General features: G+C 36.4%; 1 protein-coding gene and 1 long non-coding RNA gene across 8 annotated transcripts in view; one reads left to right on the top strand and one right to left on the bottom strand.

Moving 5' to 3' along the window:
- The window catches only part of LOC126376923 (low-density lipoprotein receptor), a 217,859-nt gene that overhangs the window by 72,760 nt on the left and 123,207 nt on the right, over positions 1 to 21,892 (top strand). The window lies entirely within an intron of this gene.
- LOC126377480 (uncharacterized) lies at positions 1,827 to 19,067 on the bottom strand. Its single transcript, XR_007567861.1, has 2 exons — positions 18,962 to 19,067; positions 1,827 to 2,549 (listed from the first exon to the last, which is right to left on the bottom strand). It is a non-coding gene; the product is annotated as an uncharacterized LOC126377480 (long non-coding RNA).

Below are 21,892 nucleotides of genomic sequence, written 5' to 3'. Positions count from 1 at the left end.
AACCCTGACACCAGGGTTGATGAGGTTAGTAATCCACCTCACAACCCACACGATAGAAGAAGACGTGGGTTGTTTTTTCATACAAATTCCTTAGTTATTTCATGTTTTGACGTTTAGTAAAAACTTAAAAGTAACTAATTTGACTAGTTGGAAACTAGCCTATTCTGATGATGTCTGTCATTGATTTCACAACCAACACTAGGCTGATAAGAAAAGAAGTAGTATGGTCAGAAATTGATTTTATATATTATTCACACCTACATAACTTTTATTACTTGACGCGCGCGAACAAGATTCTTTATGTATAAGTAATGTGAAATCTTCCTTAGAGGAAAACGAGGTGAATTCCAGGTATGGGTACTCGTTCATATAAATATACTTACCGGTGAACATGTGTAACAAATTCAATTCCGTTATATATTCCACTGTGAGGGATCGCTTCCATACCGGGTGTTAGTGACATCGTAACGAATACTGAAAGGGATGATTCAGACCATGATTCTGAGTTAATATCTAGTGGAATTTTCCGTCGCAAAATTCATGAAATTTTGAGTTTTGTTTTTAATTATTTTCAATTCCATATTGTGCTTTTAGCTGCATAGAACCCAAATTTCAATAAAAAAAACAATAATGACAAATTATCGAAAATTTTCGATGTAATGGAGACAACAGCTGCTCGAACGGGTCAACGGCCACACGCACCGCGCCGCGCGCCCCGCTCCGCACGCCCCGCTCCGCGCGCCCCGCGCCGCACGCCGGCAGCGGCGCGGCCTACAAAGTAGGCACTACGAACCGATCCTATTTCTTTCTCTGTCTATCGTAAATTATAAATTTATTTTATTCTTATTCTTAAATGGACGGATAATCAAAAGGCATAAAATTTATGGAATACACGTCAATTTTAAAGCAGAAATCTAAAACAACCGACAGAATTAAGTTACCAGCGAGATACCTTTTTGATTCGACCGGGTTATTCATTCATTTACTCATAGGAATCAGGGCCATTATCTACCTAAAACAGTTGAAACAGTAAATAATTGTATTCTTTGTTGTCATTAGAATAACTAACAACCAACTAACACAACCACCACAGATTAGGTAATTAGTTACCTACTATGTCAACCATCCACCAACTTAGTATGTAAGTACCTACGCAAAACCTCGCTACACAAAAATCGAAAATAAATAAATAAATAAATCTTTTAGATCAATACCCATTATTGTTACAAAGCAAGACCTATCGGTACTATCGTTAGTATCGATCTAAATGTACTATCACTACTTTCGATAGTTTAGACAATTTTCAAGTTCAACAATTGATAATCTACCTATCGATAGTTCGGCAACTCCGCCGCGTAGGCAATGTCGGCATGTTCAAAGAAAAAAATTGTCCGAGTGGAGTGATCTTATTTTTCTTGTTACATGTTGGTACCGTACCGAGGTACTAAGTTATTCGTAGTTTTAAATCTCATTGTTAAATCATCAGTAAAGAACTAATTAAACCTATCCTGTTCTGTGTACAATATTCATGTAACGGCTACGTGCTTACATAAGTACCTAGTAGACGGGAGCAACGACTTAACGTACCTTCCGAAGCACGGATCATTTTACTTTCGGACAATCAGGTGATCAGCCGGTAACGTCCCAACCAAAGGCCTTATAAACAGATTTTTGTGATATGTCCCCACCGGAATACGAACCCGGACCCTCCGCATCCCATCGCTCAACCACTGGACCACATAGGCCAAGAAGGTTCTAAGACATAATTAAAGGATCCTGGGACGCAAGACCTCCGAGTTAGGGCTTGTTTGATCTGTCTTGATGCAACGCAACGCGCGCCAATAAAGTAGGCATTACGAACAGATACTAGGTATTTCTTTGAGTTGATAGGTATCAAGTGAAGTTTCCTGTCGCCAAATTCATAAAAAAAATAGTTTTTTTTCAGTCCCATATTGTGTTTTAAGCTGCATAGAACGCACATTTAAAATAAACAAATAAAAATTACTAATTATTAAATTTTATCAATGTCATCAATAATAATAATAACGTATCTACAACTTCAGCTATGCGCAGGTGAATAGCCGGCGCACGGGTCAAGGGCAACGCTCGCCAATAAACTAGGCATACGAACAGATACTATTTCTTTCTCTGTCACTTGCACCATAAACATACTTCTCTCTCTCTCTCTAGTCGTCGGCTCGACTCGGCCGCGGCCGGTGCGTCGTCGGCGCCCTTAGTCGGCGCCTTTGATGCTTTGCGCTAACGCCGCCGCCGCGCGCTTCCGCTCAGTCGAATACTAAGCTTGACCCGAATCGCGTGATGTTTTTCGAGGATATTTTTTTCGTGTTTGTGAGTGTTTGTTTCATTCTGTAAATGAGTAGTGTCGACTATGATGATAGATCATAGACCATTTACTGCGCAAAAGTATGGAAGATTGTTGATGTTTATTAAAGAGCAAGGTGTTGTGTTTGTGAGTGCGTGTGATACCTACCTACCGCGGAGGAAACGCGATGTTGCATACCTACGTGACGTGACATGTTCTAGGGTACCTACCTAGGTACTTCATCCGAAGGAATAACAATTAAGGTAAGGCAAGAGTAGAGTTTTTATTGTTAATAAGTTAGGAACGTTTTAATAACTGGTAGGTAGGTACCGTGCGTGAAAAATTGTGGCAGTAGGTGTTCTACTTCAACAAACAACATTTTTAAACGTTGAACCACTACTAAGCATCTAAATACAAGAGAATGAAAACTCCTACCTAGATATCAACATCGTATCTCACACGCGTAACGTAGCCGCGCGTAAGTTTAGCGTCTGTGTGGCGCGTTGTTCGACTTACATTGCGGCACAGTAAAAATTGAAAATCTTAATTAAACATTTGCGACAAGAAAAACACCCACCATCGTTTTTAGTACAATAAAATAGGCGTTCCATTTTTTTTTTCGTTACGATGTCACTAACACCCTGTATAATGTATGAAATCCTATTGTGGCTCGAAAAGTTACTTCGAATTCGTGTTATTATTAACTGTAGATATTTTGTATTTTTGTTATATTCGCATTCTTTCGATATAATCGACACGCGTACGCATACCATGTTTTAAGATTGGAACCCTGTCGCATTATCATAATTTGAGTAGTGAGTGACTTTAAGATGATAAAAAAGCACAGTAAATAAGACTGCGTGCTCTTCCGAACCGTACGAATTCTTTCAAGTCGACCATAACTGTTATCTGTGTGAGAATTCTTTAAATAAGAAGGAATTCGTAATGTATAAAGAACGTCTGACTAGTGGTTCATAACTTCCGGAGAATAATTGATTTCAATTTCTTCATATTTTGAGTAGGCGCAAATTACTATAAAGCTGTATTCGTAACTAAATTGCAACTTGATTGAAATACTCTTCAATAATGGAAAATTTTATAAAAGATAATAAGTAATAATAATAAGTTGCTACAATTAAGATCCATTGACTGTGACACAACGCACAGTCGTGTGATCGAAGTGGCATCTTCGTTTTCTTGACGAATAAATGGCACACACAAACTTCGCTTTGTAAATAGGGTTTACCATGCTGTTTCACTGTGGGTTGAACACTCAGACCCGAGTCTATCTAAAAAGTTTTGTTTCCAAACATCTAACTGGGAGTCGAAACCGTAACGCCATTGCGCCGTAAAAGAAATGTAGAAATAACTATAACTTTGACCAGAGTAGTGCGTATATTTTCGAAATACAGGCATATTGTTATTCTTAGAATGTATCGTCAGACGGAAGAAGGATTCGTAAGAGAAAAGAAACAAAAGTGAGCGAACACGCACGTTTTAGCATACATTCGTTGCTGATGTGTGTCGTAGACTACAAATAAAAACATTTGCAATAGTTTTCTGTACCGAAATGTTTGGCGTACGTCACATAGTCGGTGTAAATTAAGCGACAGCTGCTACCATAACGCGCAGAATAGAGATGAGTGTCCCAAAACAGTTGGTTTGTTTGAATAAAACTTCGTCCTTTATCGCGCGACCGGGAGCCGTTCGCGCAACTATTCACTTTTTCTTATTCGATCTAAAATAACGCCTATTTGCTTCCATGAAGGATGTTTACTGTTTCAAACTCCAGCCGCCGTGGGGCATTGGGCTTTTGCTTTTTAAACATTTATTCACGTATTTTTACACGAACAAAGAATTCGTCATTTATATTTTATAAATCGGTTCAAACAGCAATGCTTTTTGAGTCTAATGTAAAATATCTAAGTGAAAAAACGTATTTTTTCATAGAGACCAATTAGCTTGACGCATTCATGCTTCAAAAATATCAAAAAAGAATTTGAAGTGTGTTCTGCTCAGAATTTGGAATGATTATCCAAACGGTCATTATGACCGATGGGTGCGGTTAGCCACTCGCATTGATGGAATTGTTCGGCTACTTCGGTATAGGTACCACAACTATGTTAAACTTTGCGGCCAGTTAATCAAAATACATTACACAAATCTAGGTCTGCTGATAAGTTGATTTCAAACCTAAACACTTAAAATATAATAACTTAGTTGAAATATTACTCAGTACTTATTACCGCAAAAGTTCAAAACAAAACAGGCTTCATTCAAATAAATGACGCCTCAACAGCCCAGTCTTATCTTGCTGATAAAACAATAATATTTGATTTGATCCTCAAAAATTTACGCGCCAAAGCAAATTTCGGAGAAAAAGAACAGGTTTTTTTCACAGATGATAGGACCTTTGTAAAGATTTGCTGAGTGGAATGTTTTTACTCGAATCAGATATCAAAATTAGACAAATAAAGTCCCACTCGTCTCTTAAAGTGCTTATAGCTACTTGAAAAACATAATTTAGCATTAATATTTAATAATAATATTTTAAACTCTCTGCGCAAAGAAGAGTTAAATCAGTAAAAAATACTTTGGACAAAACATACTAATTAGTAGCTAGGTAACAAAGAAGCTTTTGCTTGTAGAAATAAAACGTTAGTAATATAATTATGTATACCTAACACTGAGATTATGTAGATATACAGGGTGTTAGTGACATCGTAACGAAAACTTTTAGGGATGATTCAGACCATGATTTCGTGTTGATATCAAGTGGGATTTTTGGTCGCATAAGTATGGAAGTGAAAATAATTAAAAAACACAATAAAATTTTCATGACATTCCCGAGAGGAAATTCCACTTGATGCCAACTCAGAATCATGGTCTGAATCATCCCCCTCTTTGTTCGTAGGTACGTGTGAGGGGCGTAAGTGACATGGTAACGAATACTGAGGCGGATAATTCAGCTTATTATTATGAGTTAATAGCAAGTGGTATCTTTCATCGCAAAAGTATAGAATTGAAAATAATTCAAATAAAATATAATCATGAATTTTGCGACGAAAAATTCCACTTGATATTAACTCAAAATCATGATTTGAATCATTCCCCTTAATATTCGTTACGATGTCACTAACACCCTGTATACACACATACATATATATAGCACTAGATAGCGATCGCAAAACAGCGTATCTACGTTATGACTACTTATCTTTACAATAAAGACAGCCCCTCACAATACTTAGCTGGCTTGAAATGCGCTAAAGAAGTTTCCTAGATCGGTAAAGTAAATAGAAGTTCCGAATGAGTATTATAGAGATGCGGTCCCTCGATGCCCTGAGGAATATGCTTTCTCTACCAACTTCGCAAAAATATTGCTAAAGACACAGGTCAATACATATTACACCTACAGATAATATGTATTTCTATAGAAAAGAAGATGATATAAAGACGTACTGCCTACCAAAAGAAGATTTTTTAGCGAGTACATGTTTATGGAACTCATTACGCGCTACGTCGATTTCTACATAGCCTTAGGCTTTAAGAAAATTTGGAGTTGGTAGGCAAGGTAATCCGATTATCCGTGGGTAGCCTAAAATCCGATAACTCTCGGAAGGGTTCCTTTCCTGCCGTCGTCCTTTGTTTTAAAAATAATTAGTACATTAGATATTATATTAAAGTACCTTCCTCAACAGCCTCTGTGGTGTAGTGGTTAGAGCGTTAGGCTCACGATCTAAAGGTCCGAGTTCGATTCCCGACGGGGACATTGTCGAAATCACTTTGTGAGTCTGTCCTTTGTTAGGTAAGGACATTGCTAGCTTGAATCACATGATTGTCCGAAAAAGTAAGATGATTCCGTGCTTCGAAGTGCACGTTAATCAGTTGGCCTCGGCTATTTGCCATAAAAACATCTCCACCAACCCGCAGTGGAGTATGCCCCTTCCAGTTAATTGAGGGGAGGCCTGTGCCCAGCAGTGGGAAGTATATAAGCTGTTTACGTTATATGTTAACCTACCTTTCTTAAATCTAAATAAAATAAAATATAATTTTAAGCTTCCTATTTTGAATTACACTATTCATATTTTTGTTCAACATTGAACCATTAGTGTCGTTAGATAAGTAATATAATATACTTAGTATAATTATCTAAACTGCATAATGTTGTGGCTGAATGCTGAGTAGTACCTACCACTAACCTACCGACTACTTATAAGTCGTCGATTGACAGGAACTGCTAAGCTGAAACGTTTACCAAATAAATATTTTGGTTTACAAAGTTTATGAACTCAACCCTTTATTTGACAAAAAAAAGTTCTAGTATAATGATATAATTTTAAATACAGGTTTATGGGTTGTTTAGGAGCACCTAAAATTGTTTAAAAAAAAATTGAACCTTTCAGATTTCAGGAAAATACATGTTCGCTGCGGCGAACTTTGCCAATATATGAACGGAAAATTAGGAAATAATAGATTATATTATTTAAAGATAAACTAATTTCTAATTTTGTAATCAATTTTACTGAAGACAAAAAATTTTTGGAGGTTTTGTTAATTGGAGTGATTTTTAATGTTACAAAATTTTGTTAGAAGTCCTTATAGGTAGATTAATTAGGTAGCTGTATGTAGTCCGACCACGGAATTTGTTGAGTCTTCTCGAAATTGGGTGGTTGGTGGTGGGTTGGTTGTGTGTCCCGCCACACATCTGTGGTTAGGTTACTGGTAACAACACACTTATTAATGTCTGAATTCTTGCATAAATATATAATTAATGATTCAAATAATTAAAAAAATAGAAGTTATTTTTATCTATTAGGTAATAAATAAAGCTTAGGTACAGTTTCTATGACAGCGTGGTCGCGTCTACTCGATATTATTTATAATAATAATAATTATTATTAATAACCCCCAATGTCAAACTGCAGGGCAAAGGCCTCTCTTCCGTTCTTCCACTCTTCCCTGAAATAAAAAAAAAACATACACACAACAAACAACATATTTTTTCATGTAATAAATGTAACTAAATATTAATTGTGATCAAATATGTGGTAAATTATCCAGAGAAAATAAGCGACTTTCCAGGCTACGTTCACCAAAAAAAATATTGATGGCGTTGTAGAATAACGTAATGCCAGAAGCATATATACAAATAATTGCTGCTTGATATTTGGATCAATTATGTAAAGAATTACGTTGCTACCTATATTGCTTCTCTCTATTTTGATCAAAATATCATGGTTGGAAGATGTAGTTGAGCCTGGGTACATGTAATAAAAAGGGTCATCATTTCTACCCAAAAACAAAGATAAAAGATGTATATGTCTGTTATCTATGAAATTAGAAGGTTAAACGAAGAAAAATATGTTAGGCGCCATTTATATTGTGTTTAAGGAACATAGTCTAGAAAGTTCCTCATTGAATCTATAGTTCTAAAATTACAGATCATATTCAAAAGTAACTTCTATGGTTCCAAAGAAACTTGTCTGGGTACAAATTATCTAAGGATCAGTTATTTTTGGCAACAACCAAAAAGGTATATTATATTTCCTTTGTGATACAATTTAGACAAGAAATTACGTATTTTATTTGTATTTCTCGTTTGTGTACGGTAAGGGTAATCTAATTTTAATATAATATCAATTTTGCAAGTAATATATACCTTTGAAATTCTTCAAAAATATAAAAAGTAATAAATAAAAGATTAATTTTATTTAAAAACTGTTTTTAATGATATCCCTCTCGATGAGGTAAATGAATTACTTAATATTTTTCTGGCGTTTTCCTTTTGGTTATTATATATATTTATGAAGTATAAATATGATTACTTAAATTCGTTACCTTTTTGATTTTAATTTGTCTACGTCTATGCATAATAATAATACGAGTTTTGGGATAAAAATACGTTTTTAAAACATAACATATAATATATGACTGTCATGATTAGTCGAGAGATTTCACGACTATATTCCTATTGGGGTAGACAGAGGTACATTGATACGTCTTTAGATACTACCGGTACCAAAAGTAGTTGTAGTATGTTGCTTTTGAGATACTGACTAAACTTCATAAATATTATACATGAAAGTTGAATAGCGTATATCTTCGAAGTATTTCGTACTAAAATGGTATCCCTAGATAATCGTATAAGTACATAGTAACAAATTAATTCTGCTATCGTGTGGGTTGTGAGGTAGGTACCCTACCTCATCAACCCTGGTGTCAGGATTATTTTCCCGTCAAAACCCCCTGACATGATTCATGTAACGACTAAGTACTTACATTAGTAAGTAGTAAACGTGACTAACAGCTTAACGTGGCTTACGAAGCGCGGATTATCTTACATTCGGACATTCCGGTGATCAGCATGCAATGTCCTAAACAAAGTGTTTTTTTTTTGTGATATGTTCCAGAGAGTTATGTGACAGTGAGAGATTGGAAGCGTTTGAGATGTGGTGTTGGCGAAAGATGGAGGGTATAAGCTGAACCATAATGAAGACTATAGAGAAACGGAGAGGAAATATGATTGGCCACTTAATATGACACGATTTATTTATAACAAACATCATAGAAGGAAAAATTGAAGGGAAGAGAGGAAGGGGTAGACCTAGGAGAACATTTATGAAACAAATCAAAGAAAAGGTGCAGGTCGTATCAGGAGGTAGGTGAAGGTTTTGGCGGGAAGAAGAGGAATGGCGATTACTCCACCGACAAGAGCGCAGCTCTTAAATAAAGAGAGGGACAGAGATGTGTTCCCACCGGGGTTTGGTCCCGGGACCTCCAGGTGAGACCAACGCTCAACCACTGGACCACAAAAGCCGTACCAATCAATAAAATATATTTAAACTAAGGCCAATCTGTCAACTTTAACATTGATACGGTCGGAATATTCTAGTAGTTATGCCGAAATTAATCCCCAGTGTTTCAGTCTAGATCTAGTACGTACATTAATCCGTCTATACCTACTATCCATCTGTGTAACCAGAACGTCCTGCGAACATAGGCATATTGAGTTGCCAGTACACCTAGGCAAATATTAGGCATCTGCAATAACGAGCAGATGGCATAACCATCAAGATAGGATAACGTATGGATATGCATGGTCGACTCTCAAGAGCGCTCCTATCTCTGTTAGGTTTCTTGATTACCAGTGCACAACACAACTAAGCCACTTAACGTGCGATATTTTCGATAAATATGGAGTAAGTGAAACTTGATCCACAAGATTGATTGAGCCAGAGTTGATAAGGTTGGTCATCCACCTCGCAACCCACACGATAGAAGAAGAAGAGTGAAACTAGTCGTTTAAATAGCAATTATGTAGTTAAAACAACTGTATTTTGTTTGTATTAGTACAACATATATTAGTACGGCCTTTATGGTCCAGTGGTTGAGCGTTGAGCTGACGATCCGGAGGTCCCGGGTTCGAATCCCTTGAGATGGGACGCAGCGAAAGTGGTTACGCCAGTTGCGTCCCACAATAGGCTTTTCCCCTCTGCTACAGCACCAGTGTTAAGCCGTCTGGCCTTTTCTCACCAGTACGACAAAGACCTGGGGGTCTGGCGAGAAAAGGGGTAAGGGATGGGGTATTTCTCCCCGTGTTGGAGTCGCATGCATGTTGTCGTACGAGTCCCTAGGCTCCAACATTAATTAGTTAACATAATTTAAAATTAAGAGCTACATGTAATCGAAGATAATTTGCAGCCGCTGTTGATACGGAGTCCTAAGATATGAATATGATAATTAAATTAAATTGATATTAAATTTCGTTACTTAAAATATCACTGTACAAAGATATATTTGAAAAATGAGAACATAATCCATTGCTTTATCATGGATTAACTCTTTTTACCCGCAGTTCACCAATAACCATATCGTCACTGGAAAGGCAAAATTACGTAAGCGCCAAAAGGCCATTTCGAGAAAAAGCCGTTTAAAGTTTCATTTTTTCGTTTTTTTATCATAACTTTTTACCCAATTATCCAATTTAAATGATGTCAAGGTAAGGTTACATTGTTTTTTAATTTTCTATGTCCAGCAATACATATCATAACAGTTGGATTGCTATTTTAGGATATAGTGGCGCTTACGTAAAAATGACTTCAGTTTTCAGTAAAGCAAATTTACTTAACCGCCATCTGGTTAAAATATTATTTGGAAGCAAAATTACTTACAGCTCTTACGACAATGCATACGAGAACGACAATATTTCTTTAAATATAACAATACTGTAATGTTAGTGGAGTAAAAGTTACTGTAACGACTTTTACACATCTGCTCTCATTATGTAAAAATTGCCTAAAAAGTGATCGATTGACTATGTCAGTTCACCAAAAATTCTTTAAAGTAAGTTTTTGTAATATCTTACATGGGTAAAAAGACGTAAGAGACAAATTATTATTCTTAATACCTCCTTAAACTACTTATTACTTTAATTGATTTATAAAAATGGCTATTAAAATACTAAAGTGCCAGAAATAAAGTTACATAAAGTATAAATAATAGCGTATAAACCGTTAGATGTATGTAAAAGTTTCTTTTTAATCGGTTTTATTTATCTCAACCCGTACGGTATTTATTTGGGTCAAAAATAGAAATAGAAAAAGTACCCTAGTCAAGTCTCTGGAAGGGCTATGTATTTAGGAATAAGTTTGTAATAAATTATCTATAGTTAAACAGTTTTATTTTATGTGCAGTGAAAACTAGAAAATAAATAAATAGTTACTTACCTATCAACCTACGTAGGTGGTCCCGGTCATTACTATCTCTGATGATAGTGGTCGTCATAACATGAACCATGTCAGCGGCCGAAAGGCGGTTCATAAAAGAACGCTAACACCAGGGTTTGCTTGGTAGGTAAACTAAGCAGCCCAAACCACAACAAGTAGGTATTTTGAACTTCTAGTTCAGGAATATTTTAGTACTAGGCAGAATAGCTTTTAAGCATATTAGACTTTGGTATCTTTATACTTTGGTAGATCATGAGATCGGCGTTCGTTGGTGAAGCTCCCACGGCTGGTTATTGACTGTCAAAATCTCCAGTTACGATTATAGTAAGTCAATGCAATCGAAACTTAGTATAGTAGAAAGAAATACAGGAATAGATAATGGGCCCCACGTTTTTATTCTATTAGCTAGCTGTTCTGCCTAGTACTAAAATATTTCTTAACTAAAAATTAAAAATACCTACTTGCGCTATTAAAATATCGGTTATGAAAGTATTTAATCAATACATATTTTAGAAAAGCTTCTACTTTTTACGCAAACGACGTTACTACATAGTATAAGGCACGCCTTTTAAGTTTTGTCGTTTGAAGGAAAAAAAACAAACAATCAATCAATCCTTATAGTAAGTACATTTTATTGTTTTTCAAAGTATTCACCACGAATTTTAATATACTTTTCCATTCGCTCGAACCAGTTATTATAACATTTATTCCACTCCAAAGTAGAGGTGTTCAAAATGGCTGACTTGAAAGCGTTGGCCGCTTCTTCACCGCACAGGAACCTTCCACCGCGAAGAGTCTTCTTAATTTTAGGAAATGTAAAGAAATCATTGGAGTTTAGGTCAGGACTGTATGGAGGATGGTCAAGAATTTCTACGTTTTCCTGTTTCAAACACTCAATCGTTTGACGAGCGGTGTGTGAGCTTGCGTTATCATGGTGCAGGATGATGCATCGCTTTGGGTTAGATTTTTGAAGTTCGGCGATGACTTGTGGTAAACAAATTGTGGTATACCAATCCGCATTAACCGTCCTACGATCTTCAAGTGCAATTGTCACAACATGACCGATTTTCGCCACGAAGGTAGCCACCATCTTATTTGAAGTGCTTCGAGAGCGAACAATTTTAGTCGGCTTTGACTCGTCTTGGAAGGCCCAAACTGTAGATTGTTGTTTGGAATCAGGATCGTAGGCATAAATCCAAGATTCGTCACCACTGTTAATGTCGTACACGTGATTTGACTCTCCTCGGTTGCACCTCTGAAGAGTTTTCTTACACCATCTGATGCGGGCCGCCTTATGATCGTCAGAAAGCAAATGCGGGATCCAACGGAAAACTAGTTTTCTCACACCAAGTGCCTCATACAATATCTTTTGAATGGTTGTCTCTGAAATGCCTAATAACGCCTCCATTTCTCGGTATGTCACATGACGATTTTCGAGGATAAGTTGTCTCACAGCAACGATACTATCTTCAGTGAAGGCGGATTTTGGACGTCCTTCACGAGATTTGTGACTGATTGTGGTATGTCCATGCTCGAATTCTAAATACCAGCGTTCGATGGTCCGCAGACATGGCACTTCATCGCAGAATACAGATGTTAACTCTTCGAATCACTGAAGTCGCGTTAGGCCTCTTCGAAAGTTATAGAAAGTTATTGCACGGACATTTTCCTTTTTAAGATTCATTTTCGGACGTGACCTGACAGATTCTAACCAACGCTGTGATTAAACAATTGCATAAATTCTAATGCTTTGAATTGTTATGATATTCTAAATTCCAACAAATTTTAATTTTGAGTTCTAAATTCAAAATTGGCGCCAAATATGCAAACGATAGAACTTAAAATGCATAACAAAGTCGCTTTGTTGTCCCTATATCCCTATGTACGCTTAAATCTTTAAAATTACGCAACTGATGTTGATGCGATTTTCTGTAATAGATAGAGTGATTCAAGAGAAAGGTTGATATGCATAATTAACATCCAATAAATAGTGGAGAAATACTATTATTTTTGAGTTTTTTAATGTGATGTCGTAAATAATTTCATTTTTTCCTCAGCATTGCACCCGAGCGAAGCCGGGCGGGTCGCTAATCAATTCTAAAATAGTTTTACTTTTAGAACTATTGTTAAAAAAATACTTCATGGGAAACTTACTGCTAGCCTACAAACTTGCTTAATAACAGCATAAAAATGCGAAGTAAAATTTACGTATACGCCTTACTTATTTTAAATACTGTAAGTCAAAATTACTTATACGCCATTCACTGCATAAACATGCTAAGACATTTTTTCTTATACGCCTTACTTATTTTAAAAGCTGTAGATAAAAATGACTTATACATAGTTTAATTTTTATTTTCAGTAGTCCAAAATTACTAATAAAATGACACTTTTCAAACTATAGAATGGCAAATTTACTTAAAGTTAATATGTAGTTATTATATAGGAACACAATATTACTTATACACCAGCCACGAAAAATACACCAAAATCTTGTCGTTTAAGAAACTGGAACTGAAAAAAATCAACTATTTTTAAATTTACGTAAGCGCCAAAAAAGTGCTCGTATCGCAATGCTACCCAGACAGATCGACGCAGCATGAAACGCTGATTCCGAATATATAAAAAACCCAAAATACCTATTTTGGCGCTTACGTAATTTTGCCTTTCCAGTGACGATATGTAACTAGGTATTGCGTGTTACCTATTCATTGTTTTTATTTTGTTTCAGGTAAAGTATTTTTGGAGCACAGGCAAGGTGGAGCATGGAATTAGCATCTTATATTCTAATCGAATCAGTAGGTTACCTAAGTATGAATTGACTCGAATGAGAAATGATGTCGAATCGAATAGTATGAGAAATGATGTTTGGGAATTGAAGTAACCCTCCACTGGCGCGAAGGGAAATAAGGAAGCAAAAAACTCGGTTGTTATTCAACATAAAAAAGTACAAAATACCCATAATCAAATACCGGTATTTCCCGTTTCATTGATAATGTTCATTTGAAGTTTATCCTTTACTCTCTAATCTACTGCCGAACGATTTATGGGCCAGTGAATCAATTGCGAATGAAAAATGTCGGCAAAAAGACTGTAAAACAAACGCTGACACGGTAAAATATGTGCGAACAGTCCGAATAACTAACATGGCGGTATGAAAGCTCCCTGGGGGCGAATTTAAAAGAAAACGTAGACCTTTTATTTGTTTCTATCGGTATTTTTACCGTAAGCCTTGTTTTATTTATAACCAAACTGTGCCAGAGACGAATCAAACTCTGCGTATGATGTGCGAACATAGTTCACAGCCAAATAAACAATAATATGTACCTACTAAGTTTTTCTGGCGTATGTAAGTGGCGCAATATTGTTAAGTCGCCGTTTTAAAAAAAATGGATTCCGATTACAGCGAGAGCGCGCAGAATTTTATTACACGTGCGGGTTTTAATCAAAGTACAACGGCAATCCCGGGGCTGTCCCATATTTTTGCGGCGAACATAATGGTTTTCCATTTAATTTAATAATTTAAGAGTCCGAATAAAGGCCTCTACTGCATATTTCCATGGTAATTATTTACCGGTGACATCACATCATTCACGTCGCATTTTCTTCTCTGTAATGGAAATTAATTTGGCGGCAAACACTATTACGTATATCCGCTTTGGGATTAGCTCACGCCATAAATAAGGATAAATGAGGTTTAATTACGTGGCCTTTTGCCTTTAGCTAGATCTGGGTTTCAGGGCACGTCCGCGACTGAGTGTTCGCTAGTCGCACAATGAATAAACCTCCAGTCTGATCTACCCTTTGTTCATCAAGTATCACATAATGTATGACATTTTGTTCTGACGAGGGCTTTATGAATAAGAAAATAAAATAGACAAAAATGAAAAAGATGTAGGTATCTTCCTAAAATAAATATTTAGAAAGCATTCAGTTATTTATATGAATATTCGTAGGTTTGCTTCGGATATTTTTATATTAAGACAACAATACATGTGTGGGCAAACTAAGGATGCCGAGAAGCGAACCGAAGTAGGCCGATGTTGACGACGACGATTATTTAGAAGATATGAATGCATGGGATTAACTGTCTGAGAACTGATATTAGGTAGCTAAATTACTCAATTGTATACTAATATTATATGTTTTTTTTTTTAAAGAACGTCTAGGGCCCTGTGCCGAGGTTTTTCTTGCAGCTTCTTTTCCCCGGCTATACAGGTTGTGAGAAGCTGCAGTAGTTTTAGGCGAATGAGACGTTCGTTATGTAAAAATTGATGATTCAAAGTGTAACTATTTTACCTACTGAATAAGATATTTTTGAATTTGAATTTGTTGATTCTTTAACTTAAAAAAGAGACAGTAAAATAATTTACACGTGAAAGTGCAATCTTCTGTCACAATTGTCTGCCAAATTACAGTGGTGTCAAATGAACAAACTTCACGAAGAAACAAACTTTTCCTGTTCGTAATTCTATCACATGAAGACAAATAGAAGAATGCATTTTGGAACACTTGCTTTACTTTAACTTAAGACTAAGCTTGCCTTACTCAAATGGACTGCGCTTGTAAAGTTGCTACGTACTTAATTAATATTGAAGTAGTGTTACTTTAGTAAGAAGAAGGCTTGGCAAAACTTAATACTTAGCCGTCGTTCATTCTGCGCAAATATTATAATAGCGCAACTTTGTATGAGCAAAATTGTTTGGGACGAGAGTTCCGTATGACAACGTGTACTGAATTCGACTTCAACTTAGAACCCCAGTTGATCTCAGGGTTGTCTAGAGAGCAGTTTGACTAACTATATTAAAGACAATTAACAGTAAGATTTATTATTTTATTTTATTAAATAAATTTTTATTTCATTAAATAAAAAAATATTATTATTTTTTAAATTATTTTTAAGATGTCTTCCGACAACCAAATAAATCCTTCAGGTCACTTATCTAACTGACGTGAGTAGATCATTTTTTTAAGTTAAACTTACGCACCAGTTCACGATTCGTCGAATGCCCCAGGTTCTAATGCCGGTGGGGACATATCATAAAAATCGCCTTGTCATCCCTAGGACTTTGCAGGCTGATCATCCGATTGTCCAAAAGTAAGACGATCCGTTATTCGTAAGGCACGTTAAGCTGTTGGTCCCGGTTACTACTTACTGATAATTAAAACACATAATAACGGGTTCTTACCGCGTTTAAATGGGGATATGAGACTCCCGATATTTCGACACTGTTGCTGTTGTTGTTTTAATTATGATAATAACCGCGTAAACTTAAAACAATGTACTTACTGATGTAAGTAAGTACTCGTTACATAAATCATGTCAGGGGCGTTAGGCGGCTCAATAATAACCCTGACACCAGGGTTGATGAGGTTAGTAATCCACCTCACAACCCACACGATAGAAGAAGACGTGGGTTGTTTTTTCATACAAATTCCTTAGTTATTTCATGTTTTGACGTTTAGTAAAAACTTAAAAGTAACTAATTTGACTAGTTGGAAACTAGCCTATTCTGATGATGTCTGTCATTGATTTCACAACCAACACTAGGCTGATAAGAAAAGAAGTAGTATGGTCAGAAATTGATTTTATATATTATTCACACCTACATAACTTTTATTACTTGACGCGCGCGAACAAGATTCTTTATGTATAAGTAATGTGAAATCTTCCTTAGAGGAAAACGAGGTGAATTCCAGGTATGGGTACTCGTTCATATAAATATACTTACCGGTGAACATGTGTAACAAATTCAATTCCGTTATATATTCCACTGTGAGGGATCGCTTCCATACCGGGTGTTAGTGACATCGTAACGAATACTGAAAGGGATGATTCAGACCATGATTCTGAGTTAATATCTAGTGGAATTTTCCGTCGCAAAATTCATGAAATTTTGAGTTTTGTTTTTAATTATTTTCAATTCCATATTGTGCTTTTAGCTGCATAGAACCCAAATTTCAATAAAAAAAACAATAATGACAAATTATCGAAAATTTTCGATGTAATGGAGACAACAGCTGCTCGAACGGGTCAACGGCCACACGCACCGCGCCGCGCGCCCCGCTCCGCACGCCCCGCTCCGCGCGCCCCGCGCCGCACGCCGGCAGCGGCGCGGCCTACAAAGTAGGCACTACGAACCGATCCTATTTCTTTCTCTGTCTATCGTAAATTATAAATTTATTTTATTCTTATTCTTAAATGGACGGATAATCAAAAGGCATAAAATTTATGGAATACACGTCAATTTTAAGCAGAAATCTAAAACAACCGACAGAATTAAGTTACCAGCGAGATACCTTTTTGATTCGACCGGGTTATTCATTCATTTACTCATAGGAATCAGGGCCATTATCTACCTAAAACAGTTGAAACAGTAAATAATTGTATTCTTTGTTGTCATTAGAATAACTAACAACCAACTAACACAACCACCACAGATTAGGTAATTAGTTACCTACTATGTCAACCATCCACCAACTTAGTATGTAAGTACCTACGCAAAACCTCGCTACACAAAAATCGAAAATAAATAAATAAATAAATCTTTTAGATCAATACCCATTATTGTTACAAAGCAAGACCTATCGGTACTATCGTTAGTATCGATCTAAATGTACTATCACTACTTTCGATAGTTTAGACAATTTTCAAGTTCAACAATTGATAATCTACCTATCGATAGTTCGGCAACTCCGCCGCGTAGGCAATGTCGGCATGTTCAAAGAAAAAAATTGTCCGAGTGGAGTGATCTTATTTTTCTTGTTACATGTTGGTACCGTACCGAGGTACTAAGTTATTCGTAGTTTTAAATCTCATTGTTAAATCATCAGTAAAGAACTAATTAAACCTATCCTGTTCTGTGTACAATATTCATGTAACGGCTACGTGCTTACATAAGTACCTAGTAGACGGGAGCAACGACTTAACGTACCTTCCGAAGCACGGATCATTTTACTTTCGGACAATCAGGTGATCAGCCGGTAACGTCCCAACCAAAGGCCTTATAAACAGATTTTTGTGATATGTCCCCACCGGAATACGAACCCGGACCCTCCGCATCCCATCGCTCAACCACTGGACCACATAGGCCAAGAAGGTTCTAAGACATAATTAAAGGATCCTGGGACGCAAGACCTCCGAGTTAGGGCTTGTTTGATCTGTCTTGATGCAACGCAACGCGCGCCAATAAAGTAGGCATTACGAACAGATACTAGGTATTTCTTTGAGTTGATAGGTATCAAGTGAAGTTTCCTGTCGCCAAATTCATAAAAAAAATAGTTTTTTTTCAGTCCCATATTGTGTTTTAAGCTGCATAGAACGCACATTTAAAATAAACAAATAAAAATTACTAATTATTAAATTTTATCAATGTCATCAATAATAATAATAACGTATCTACAACTTCAGCTATGCGCAGGTGAATAGCCGGCGCACGGGTCAAGGGCAACGCTCGCCAATAAACTAGGCATACGAACAGATACTATTTCTTTCTCTGTCACTTGCACCATAAACATACTTCTCTCTCTCTCTCTAGTCGTCGGCTCGACTCGGCCGCGGCCGGTGCGTCGTCGGCGCCCTTAGTCGGCGCCTTTGATGCTTTGCGCTAACGCCGCCGCCGCGCGCTTCCGCTCAGTCGAATACTAAGCTTGACCCGAATCGCGTGATGTTTTTCGAGGATATTTTTTTCGTGTTTGTGAGTGTTTGTTTCATTCTGTAAATGAGTAGTGTCGACTATGATGATAGATCATAGACCATTTACTGCGCAAAAGTATGGAAGATTGTTGATGTTTATTAAAGAGCAAGGTGTTGTGTTTGTGAGTGCGTGTGATACCTACCTACCGCGGAGGAAACGCGATGTTGCATACCTACGTGACGTGACATGTTCTAGGGTACCTACCTAGGTACTTCATCCGAAGGAATAACAATTAAGGTAAGGCAAGAGTAGAGTTTTTATTGTTAATAAGTTAGGAACGTTTTAATAACTGGTAGGTAGGTACCGTGCGTGAAAAATTGTGGCAGTAGGTGTTCTACTTCAACAAACAACATTTTTAAACGTTGAACCACTACTAAGCATCTAAATACAAGAGAATGAAAACTCCTACCTAGATATCAACATCGTATCTCACACGCGTAACGTAGCCGCGCGTAAGTTTAGCGTCTGTGTGGCGCGTTGTTCGACTTACATTGCGGCACAGTAAAAATTGAAAATCTTAATTAAACATTTGCGACAAGAAAAACACCCACCATCGTTTTTAGTACAATAAAATAGGCGTTCCATTTTTTTTTTCGTTACGATGTCACTAACACCCTGTATAATGTATGAAATCCTATTGTGGCTCGAAAAGTTACTTCGAATTCGTGTTATTATTAACTGTAGATATTTTGTATTTTTGTTATATTCGCATTCTTTCGATATAATCGACACGCGTACGCATACCATGTTTTAAGATTGGAACCCTGTCGCATTATCATAATTTGAGTAGTGAGTGACTTTAAGATGATAAAAAAGCACAGTAAATAAGACTGCGTGCTCTTCCGAACCGTACGAATTCTTTCAAGTCGACCATAACTGTTATCTGTGTGAGAATTCTTTAAATAAGAAGGAATTCGTAATGTATAAAGAACGTCAGACTAGTGGTTCATAACTTCCGGAGAATAATTGATTTCAATTTCTTCATATTTTGAGTAGGCGCAAATTACTATAAAGCTGTATTCGTAACTAAATTGCAACTTGATTGAAATACTCTTCAATAATGGAAAATTTTATAAAAGATAATAAGTAATAATAATGAGTTGCTACAATTAAGATCCATTGACTGTGACACAACGCACAGTCGTGTGATCGAAGTGGCATCTTCGTTTTCTTGACGAATAAATGGCACACACAAACTTCGCTTTGTAAATAGGGTTTACCATGCTGTTTCACTGTGGGTTGAACACTCAGACCCGAGTCTATCTAAAAAGTTTTGTTTCCAAACATCTAACTGGGAGTCGAAACCGTAACGCCATTGCGCCGTAAAAGAAATGTAGAAATAACTATAACTTTGACCAGAGTAGTGCGTATATTTTCGAAATACAGGCATATTGTTATTCTTAGAATGTATCGTCAGACGGAAGAAGGATTCGTAAGAGAAAAGAAACAAAAGTGAGCGAACACGCACGTTTTAGCATACATTCGTTGCTGATGTGTGTCGTAGACTACAAATAAAAACATTTGCAATAGTTTTCTGTACCGAAATGTTTGGCGTACGTCACATAGTCGGTGTAAATTAAGCGACAGCTGCTACCATAACGCGCAGAATAGAGATGAGTGTCCCAAAACAGTTGGTTTGTTTGAATAAAACTTCGTCCTTTATCGCGCGACCGGGAGCCGTTCGCGCAACTATTCACTTTTTCTTATTCGATCTAAAATAACGCCTATTTGCTTCCATGAAGGATGTTTACTGTTTCAAACTCCAGCCGCCGTGGGGCAGTGGGCTTTTGCTTTTTAAACATTTATTCACGTATTTTTACACGAACAAAGAGTTCGTCATTTATATTTTATAAATCGGTTCAAACAGCAATGCTTTTTGAGTCTAATGTAAAATATCTAAGTGAAAAAACGTATTTTTTCATAGAGACCAATTAGCTTGACGCATTCATGCTTCAAAAATATCAAAAAAGAATTTGAAGTGTGTTCTGCTCAGAATTTGGAATGATTATCCAAACGGTCATTATGACCGATGGGTGCGGTTAGCCACTCGCATTGATGGAATTGTTCGGCTACTTCGGTATAGGTACCACAACTATGTTAAACTTTGCGGCCAGTTAATCAAAATACATTACACAAATCTAGGTCTGCTGATAAGTTGATTTCAAACCTAAACACTTAAAATATAATAACTTAGTTGAAATATTACTCAGTACTTATTACCGCAAAAGTTCAAAACAAAACAGGCTTCATTCAAATAAATGACGCCTCAACAGCCCAGTCTTATCTTGCTGATAAAACAATAATATTTGATTTGATCCTCAAAAATTTACGCGCCAAAGCAAATTTCGGAGAAAAAGAACAGGTTTTTTTCACAGATGATAGGACCTTTGTAAAGATTTGCTGAGTGGAATGTTTTTACTCGAATCAGATATCAAAATTAGACAAATAAAGTCCCACTCGTCTCTTAAAGTGCTTATAGCTACTTGAAAAACATAATTTAGCATTAATATTTAATAATAATATTTTAAACTCTCTGCGCAAAGAAGAGTTAAATCAGTAAAAAATACTTTGGACAAAACATACTAATTAGTAGCTAGGTAACAAAGAAGCTTTTGCTTGTAGAAATAAAACGTTAGTAATATAATTATGTATACCTAACACTGAGATTATGTAGATATACAGGCTGTTAGTGACATCGTAACGAAAACTTTTAGAGATGATTCAGACCATGATTTCGTGTTGATATCAAGTGGGATTTTTGGTCGCATAAGTATGGAACTGAAAATAATTAAAAAATACACTAAAATTTTCATGACATTTCCGAGAGGAAATTCCACTTGATGCCAACTCAGAATCATGGTCTGAATCATCCCCCTCTTTGTTCGTTACGGTGTCCCCAACACCTACACGTACTTGTATGGCTACCTGTAGGTAGCCATCGTACCTGTACGTGGACATCGTAACGAATACTGAGGCGGATAATTCAGCAGTGGTATCTTTCATCGCAAAAGTATAGAATTGAAAATAATTTAAATATGTTAAAATATAAGTAATCATGAATTTTGCGACGAAAAATTCCACTTAATATTAACTCAAAATCATGATTTGAATCATTCCCCTTAATATTCGTTACGATGTCACTA

Source organism: Pectinophora gossypiella, chromosome 2, assembly GCF_024362695.1.
Source record: "Pectinophora gossypiella chromosome 2, ilPecGoss1.1, whole genome shotgun sequence".
Taxonomy (NCBI): domain Eukaryota; kingdom Metazoa; phylum Arthropoda; class Insecta; order Lepidoptera; family Gelechiidae; genus Pectinophora; species Pectinophora gossypiella.
Note: the sequence above shows the minus strand (reverse complement) of the source record. Positions and strands in the feature narration are given on the sequence as shown.